The sequence below is a fragment of the Littorina saxatilis genome, linkage group LG14, assembly GCF_037325665.1.
Source record: "Littorina saxatilis isolate snail1 linkage group LG14, US_GU_Lsax_2.0, whole genome shotgun sequence".
Taxonomy (NCBI): Eukaryota; Metazoa; Mollusca; class Gastropoda; order Littorinimorpha; family Littorinidae; genus Littorina; species Littorina saxatilis.
This window is the reverse complement of record NC_090258.1, coordinates 7,748,090-7,756,699: the sequence shown is the minus strand read 5'-3', so window position 1 is coordinate 7,756,699 and position 8,610 is coordinate 7,748,090. Positions and strand designations below refer to the sequence as shown.

Below are 8,610 nucleotides of genomic sequence, written 5' to 3'. Positions count from 1 at the left end.
GCTGAAATGCAATACCGAACCCCGGGCTTTGTCGAAGATTACTTGACCAAAATTTGAACCAATTTGGTTGAAAAATGAGGGCGTGACAGTGCCGCCTCAACTTTCACGAAAAGCCGGATATGACGTCATCAAAGACATTTATCAAAAAAATGAAAAAAACGTTCGGGGATTTCATACCCAGGAACTCTCATGTCAAATTTCATAAAGATCGGTCCAGTAGTTTAGTCTGAATCGCTCTACACACACACACACACACACACACACACACGCACGCACATACACCACGACCCTCGTTTCGATTCCCCCTCGATGTTAAAATATTTAGTCAAAACTTGACTAAATATAAAAAGAGTGTGTTGATACTGCTTCACCTTCAGTGTTCGTTCATCTTGACACTTCCAGTATTCCTTCTTCCATTTCTCTACAAACCACAAGAAAATGAAAGCATCATTCGCAAATTAGCAGCATAAGGGTTCTTGCGGTGCGCATTCCCTAGCCAGCCAACATGCGAGCAAGCACTCAGGTAAGCAAAGATCGATTTTTCATCAATCAGCGTGTGAGTGTGAGCGGGAGGCGGGGATGGCTTCATTTGGGGGCAGGAAATGGGAGGTTGGATCCGTGATACCCTGGTCCTAACTCGCCATGAAGAATTCATTGCCGCATGCACCGAGTTTGAGAGAATATTGCTTATTGATTCCTCGACAGGTTTTCTGTGTCTCTCTCTTTCTCTTTCTGGTTTTTTTCTCTCTCTCTCGCTGTTATGTTTCTGTCCTTCTCTGTCTATCTCTGTCCCTCTCTGTCTCTGCCTCTGTCTTTCTTACTCTCTCTCTCTGTCTCTCTTTATCTCCTTCATCCCCCCCCCCTCCTTTCTATTTCTATCTCTCTCCCACCTCCTTCTCCCCCCTCTCTCAACGTGTCCGCCCTGTCCCCCTCTCCCCCTCTCACCCCTCTCTCTCTGTCTCTGTCTCTCTGTCTCTCCCTCTCTCTCTCTCTCTCTCTCTCTCTCTCCCTTTCTCTCTCTCTCTTTCTTTCTCTCTCCCTCTCTCTCCCTCTCTCTCTCTCTCTCTCTCTCTCTCTCTCTCTCTCTCTCTCTCTCTCTCTCTCTCTCTCTCTCTCTCTCTCTCTCTCTCTCTCTCTCTCTGCCTCTCTCTCTTTATTTCTTTCGCTTTGTTAGTTGTGTCTCTTGATGTATTTTTGAAAAGGTGGCTTCATGATTGCTGCCCTTCGACATGCAGAGACAAACGAGGCACAAGTTATAACATCGTTGCAAACTTCATGCACAAGAACGGGAACAATTAACACAAATAATCTGCGAGACGCAAGGTTTTTGTGTGGTTGTTCTTCAGTAGTTTTATGTGCATCAGGATTTGATGCCGTACTTTATGGATTAGTGTTTGTATTAATTGACTTTGGTATCGACAGCACCCGTAATGTTGTGTTATATTTTGTGATAATGTGTATCTGTCTGTGTAGGAACGTACCTTGTTCCACATTTTAGTTTTTAAAAGTGAAAGGAAGAGAGAGTTCCTTCAACTTCTAAGTAAACGCATAGTTCCTTGAGGCTGCGCAAAATCTCAAATCGTATTGTCTACAGTTCTTTTGTGATTGATTTTTTTACAGTGTGGCATATATTCTGACCCACACCGAAGTGCATATCTCACAAACGTTTCGCTGAGATACAAGCACCTTTCCCAACCCTTTACCCCCCCGTTCTGTCACACTTACTTTGCTTCCATCAGTTCATGAATGTAATGCTTGTTCAGTAATTGGTAGCTGTAGTAAAATTAATATTAAAAGCCCTACGGTTTTTAGCCATTGAGGACTTGAGTGTTTGTCCGCTTTTAAAAAGAAAGAAGAAAATAAGAAAAAAAGAAAAAAAGAAAATAAGAAAAAAAGAAAAAAAGAGGAGGGCGGGGGGTGAGGTTGAGATGATGATGCTCTGTGGAATTCGTTAAAAAGAAAAGTAGTTAAGATTTTTTTTTAGTAAGAATTATAAGTCTGTATTCTATATCCTGAATAACGGATTTGTAAAATGATTTTTATTCAAAACGAGTTAAAAGGTAGCTGTGCCATGATCGTGACATTTAAAGGTTACTTCCTCGTGGAACCGTCAAGGCTTTCACATTTGACGTTGACATCCATCTTCTTGGATATACACCATACGTCTGCAGTCTGCTGTTTACCTTCTTCGCAGGGTCAGAATTTCTCCTTTATTATGTTCAAACATATGTTAGACGGGGGCAATGACCAATTGAATAAGATGTCGGCCTTACATATGTGTACGATTGAGTGTTCGAACCCCGTCCGCGCCTGGTGGAGATGTGTCCGATCTCCCAGGTCAACGTGCTAGTGCCTTATCCTTCTTCGTGTGTACACGCAAGAACAAGATCAATTTTCGCAATCCTTGTCACAGTTTGGTGGGTTGAATCACAAAAATACCAAGCATGCATCCCACGAAATCGGATTATAGCTGCCTAAATGGCGGTGAAAAACGGTCACACGTAAAATAACACAAGTGCAAAACTCGAGTGAACGTGGGAGTTTTAGCCAATGAACGCAGAAGAAAAAGAAGAAGAAAAACATATGTCAATTTCCGATATTAATCCTGCCACAATTTTTGCTTCACAAGACGTCAGGCTGTCGGATTTAGATATTCGTCCGATTGGAAGGATGTTATCATCCCATGTGAAGATATGAGATATGAGGTGATTTGCGTGATGTTTTGCATTGAAAGAAATCTTCGGTTGGTTTAATCAGTGTTTATTCAGTTACACAAACACAAAACCACGGAGTGTATGTCATAAGAAAGGAGCACAACAAGATACACTTATAAATGTGCTCTTTTTTACATTTTATTTCCTTTATATACACATAAACACAGCATAGCATACATCATACACCGAGTTTGTCAACAAAGCGCATACACACGTACATACCTAGACAAGACACAGACATAGACAGTAGGGTGGGATGTTGAAAAGACAGGGGATATGGAAGGGGGGGGGGAACTGAGGTTGTGGGGGGGGGGGGAGGGGGGGGTTGTAACTGAGGTTGGGGGAGGGGAGGGGGGTAGGTGGGGGCGGTGGTCACAATTTAGCCTCCAAGTATACATGGGGTTTAATTATCGGCATAAAAGTATTGTATAACCTGTTATGAGTAAATGGGTCAGGGGGTATCACATTCAAAAATGTTCATACGAAATCAATCAATACAATTATCCTATAGCATAAATGTGCTCTTAGAAACAAACGAGTTATCTTCGGTTCATTTTGGCAATGCACTTGTTGTTGTTCAGCAGCGTAACAGACAACGTCTTCATGAGGTAATATAAATAAATGCATAAATACATCCATATATATGATAATGAATGATGTTTATCGTTTGATTAGGCTGTCGAGCTGAAATGTATTTTCTCTTTTCATGCTGAGGTAAAGTAAATGAAATAGATAAGATGAAACTGCAACAAATTAGAGCAAATGCACAGCGCTGGGCATGTAAAATTGAAACGCCCCTTCCACCGCAGAGTACTGCAGGGAATGTTACGATAGCTACAAATTTGTCTTAATATCGTACGTTGCGTTTACGTCCTCAAACCCAGACTCAATCAGAAGAAGTTTATGACATTAGGTCGAAGCTAATCTACTTGATTTTTATGTTCATGTTGAAAGAGAAATGAAGGCGTGAAGATCTTCAGGGTACTTCGTTCAGTTCGACCCTGTGGCTTTGAGTACGCTTTACATTAGGAGTTTTATTTTAGGGAATGGGTGGGGGAAGTGCTGGCTGCCGGGGAGGAGAGGGGGGGGGGGAGGAGTAAGGGCCCTGGTGCAACATGTACATTTTGTGCTCAATACATGGTGACTGTGTATGAATAGTTTTACTCTAAGCTGTTCAATCAAGGTTTTTGTTGTAATTGATTTTCTGTCTTCGACGATTGCCTTAACTCCCATTCGAGCTCACCCCTGCCAACTGCCCAACTACTCCTCACCTCACCTATTGTGATGAAGTGCAGTGTGTGTGTCTCACTTTTGCAAAATCAGTCACAAGTACAGCACCCTGACGTAAGTAAGCGTCAGTTCTTTACACCCTCACACACACACACACACACACACACACTAGCACACACACACTAGCACATACACACACACACACACACACACACACTAGCACACACACACTAGCACATACACACACACACACGCACATGCACACACACACACACACACTAGCACACACACACACGCTCAAACACACACAGACGCACGCACACACACATACACACACTAGCACACACACACTAGCACATACACACACACGCACATACACACACACACACACACACACACACGCACGTACACACACCCACACACACGGCACGCTGAAACACACACAGACGCACGCACGCACACATGGCACACACACACACATCATACACACACTAGCACACACATACACACACACACACACGCACATACACACACACACACACACGCTCAAACACACACAGACGCACGCACGCACATACACACACACACACACACACACACACACACACACACACACACACACACACCCTTCCCACCCACACGCGTACCACCTACCCTGGTCACTGTTAGACAGCGAAGTGTGCTTGGCATTTGCATGCTTTCATTTAGAGCCCCGATGACACGCAACCATCCGATAAAGTCGCATGATCCTTTCACATGTCATTAAGCACTGTTACCGCCTGATCATGCACGTGTTGACCTAATTCGCAGTCCGTTGTCACCGACTCGGGTTTCTTGTTCATCCTTGTGAGAGACAGAGAGAGACAGAGAGGGGGGAGGGAGAAAGAGAAAGAGAAAGAGAGAGAGAGAGAGAGAGAGAGAGAGAGAGAGAGAGAGAGAGAGAGAGAGAGCGAGAGAGAGAGGGCGAGAGAGAGAGAGTGAGAGTGAGAGTGACAGACAGACAGACAGACAGACAGACAGACAGACAGACAGGCAGGCAGGCAGACAACAGACAGATCTAGACCGACAGACAGAGAAACTGACACAGAGACAATTAGACAGACAGGCCGAGGCAGAGAGAAAGAGAGATGTCGAAAACAATAACCCTTACAAAGTTGCTGTGTATTGCTCGTTCGTCATAATTATGCAACTCAGTGTTGTGATGTGTTTTGTGTTGTTTGCTATCAAACGTGCGTTTAAACGTGTACGGTATAATGTACTGGTATTCACATGATCTGGTTATGAGTCTTTTCGCATAGGCCAACACGCAGAAATAGCCTAGAATTGGCGCATAATTGAACAAGTCGCGTAAGGCGAAATTACTACATGTACATTTAGTCAAGCTGTGGAACTCACAGAATGAAACTGAACGCACTGCATTTTTTCACAATGACCGTAGTCCGCCGCTCGTGCAAAAGGCAGTGAAATTGACGAGCCTGTTTAGCGCGGTAATGGTTGTGCTGTGCTGCATAGTACGCTTTTCTGTACCTCTCTTCGTTTTAACTTTCTGAGCGTGTTTGTGCACAGACACATACACACACACACACACACACACACACACACACACACACACACACACACACACACACACACACACAGACACACATACACCACGACCCTCGTCTCGATTTCCCCTCTATGTTAAAACATTTAGTCAAAACTTGACTAAATGTAAAAAGATAATAATAACATTTTGCAAACCAAAAAATGTTGGTATCACTTTTTACACAATATTTCTTACACTTTTTATCCCTGAAAGCTGTACTTTGGAAAAGTGATGAAAAAAAGTTTACCTAGAGCCTGAACTAGGGAAAAGCAGGTATGTGGCATATTAGCAGTAAACGCCATGTACACAATTTAATAAAACAATCAACAAATCTCCCCTTAGTATAAATTATGATATTTTTGATCTGTCTGTTTTATTACGATTTGGCTACTTTAGGATCCAGCTATAGCTAAAATCTATTTCCAGTACAAATTAAAAGGCTCTAGCATGAAAACTGAGAAAACTGTGGTGTAAAAACACCCTGAAAAGTGGCGTTTTCGGAGAAAATCTGAATGCTAAAATTAGTTAGTTTTTGTGTGCAATGAAATAAAGAGTAAAATGGGACCGGATTTGGGGTTTTCAGGGTTGATACACACCGGCTTAGAACCCTCATATCTCCAGTTTAGATTGGAATTGATTAAAAATTCAAACTGTAAATCAAAATAGAGAGATTTAACTTTCTAGTGATGCCACACACCAGTAGGTTCTCAAAACAAGCATTTTTTTTCCAACTCTAGGTAGGTCTCCCCCTTAAACCAAAGCCAGAATGACACGGCAGCCACCAATAAGGCCAACAAAAAAAATAGGTCTGTTTACGGTAACATAGGCCAAACAATAGGGTCGGTAGGTCGGGATTGTTTTTTTTTTTTTTTTTTTTTTCCAAAAAACCATATTTTTACGTTATTTTGCCAAAAAAACAAGATTTTTTTTTTTTTTTTTTTTCCCAAATGCCAAAATAAAGTCTAGGGTCGCGCGAAAAAACTAGGGTCGGTCGGGTTACCGTAAACAGACCTATTTTTTTTGGGGCCTAAAGACCGATCGTCTGTTCACAGGTCACTAAGCACTGTCACTTCTTGATGCACGTGCAGGCCTGGTAGGCTGTCTGCTGTCACTACACAGACCTTCAATGTCTCGATCTTTACAGTTTACGCTAGGGCAGATAGTATATGGTGCAGGACATCATTGTTTTAATTATCAATATTTGCCATTAGTTCTTTAATAATAATAATAATAATAATAATTGTCAGTAAGTACTGGTGTCACATGACTGATGTGAACCAGTTGATTGGCTAATGGCGATGCGCTAAATCTGTTAGCGCACTCTTGGAGTGCGCTAACTTTTTCACAGAGCGTATTCTTACACCCTTTGCCAAAGCGAGACTGTACTCTCATCCTCAGAATTAATTAATGACATGTAGCTTATATTCTCCACAATACCAATGATTATGACCATAAATTTCCTGCTTTTTAATTAAAAGCAGAAGTGGTTTTTTTCTGACAGATTGCATGCGCCTGTGCCGCCTACAGTTGCCACTAATCTAAAAATAGAACCTGCTGTGTCTAATTTTTCAGTTTCGACTTGCGAAGATTCCTCTCATAATCATGCCATGTTAGTGGCATGTAGCTTATTATCCACATTACCAAATGATGAGTTAGTATCCAAATCCCAGCAGCTAACAGAAAACACAAGTGTTATTTCGATAACGTAGACTAGCAGCAAGATCAGCACCGGCCGGCGTAGCAGACTACACTGATATACGACTGCATCTGTTCAGTAAATGAATGGTTTCCGAATTATTATTTCAAGGCAAGAAGAATCGGAATCGAAAACGTGTAGGGTTTAGAACGTTCTTACCATATGAGTTGTTCTTTGCTACTGGTCACAAGTGGGGGTCAGCTCAGACGGACGCATTTTTTCAATACAGTCTAGGGGAGAAACTGGTCACAAAGCACCCAGCACATGCCAGAGAGATAGGAGAATCGGCACAATCAAAGAAAATAACAAAATCATTCAATAGATATGGAAATATTACGATTTACTGTGAAAATGCTAGCAAAAATGGCGTCCAAAAATGGGAACGCACACTTGGTGCGTCTTTGAAGACTTACCTCCCGTTCTGTGTTGTTGATAATAGTCGTGTTTGTGCTGTTTTTGTTGAAATAGTATCTAATAAAACTGATGCAGTTCTTGAAATGTTGCAAATTATTGTTGTCTTTGTGAAATGCGAGAGTGTTCTGAGGCGTAATCTGCATACGGCTGATGTCCCACATAGGGAGACTGGGGCAGGGTGGGACTTTTTTTAATTTTTTTTAATCAATTGCAATTTTCTAACACCTAATTTTCAAAATAAACACAAATACGATCTTTTTATAAACTTTATTGAATTAAAAACATAAAAACGTAACTTAATTTGATATTAAATATGCCATTTTTAAGCAAATAACCGTTGAAAATGAAACAAAATCCGGGGCAGGATGGGACGAAGTGGGGCACGCTGGGACACACTGTGGGGCAGGGTGGGACTGTCCCACCCTGCCCCGTCCCACCCTGCCCCTGCTTTGTCCCAAACTGCCCCATACACAAAGTATACTAGTTGATTAATTCAAAAACAAGAAACCATTTTCCACCATTATTAACCATTTTCAACGTAGAAGGTAATTTTTTTACCGATTGACCAACATAGTGACTTGCTTATTGACCTTTTGCCACAGGTAAAGATAAACCGTTCAGAAAAATAACACTTAAAAGTAAGTGTAAGTAACATCCATGGCAGAAGAACCAAATCATGGTACCTTAGTAAGTTAGTACCTTGCCTTAAACCTTTGCCTTCCATTTATTCTAAACAAAAGTCACATTTGTATGATGTGGGGTCATCTATCTGGCCACACTGCTCATGGCACCACTGGTTGCACACGGAGCAGCAAATCCACGGCTCGTTCGGCTTGGACTTTCCCCATGACTCCAAGCAGAACATGCAGACCGCGTCTTCATCTTCCTGACAGAACAAAATATAATTATATTTGAATTACTGTAGCAAAATATAACTGGTTCACTAACAGATTCATCCACTGCATTGAACA

General features: G+C 41.9%; 1 protein-coding gene across 1 annotated transcript in view; it reads right to left on the bottom strand.

The window, feature by feature from the left end:
• Positions 1–6,761: 6,761 nt before the first annotated feature.
• Positions 6,762–8,610, bottom strand: part of LOC138947036 (uncharacterized) — a 257,233-nt gene continuing 255,384 nt past the window's right edge. The window contains exon 2 of the mRNA XM_070318464.1: positions 6,762–7,696. The gene's annotated coding sequence lies outside the window, so the exon portion shown is untranslated. The remainder of the gene's footprint in view (positions 7,697–8,610) is intronic.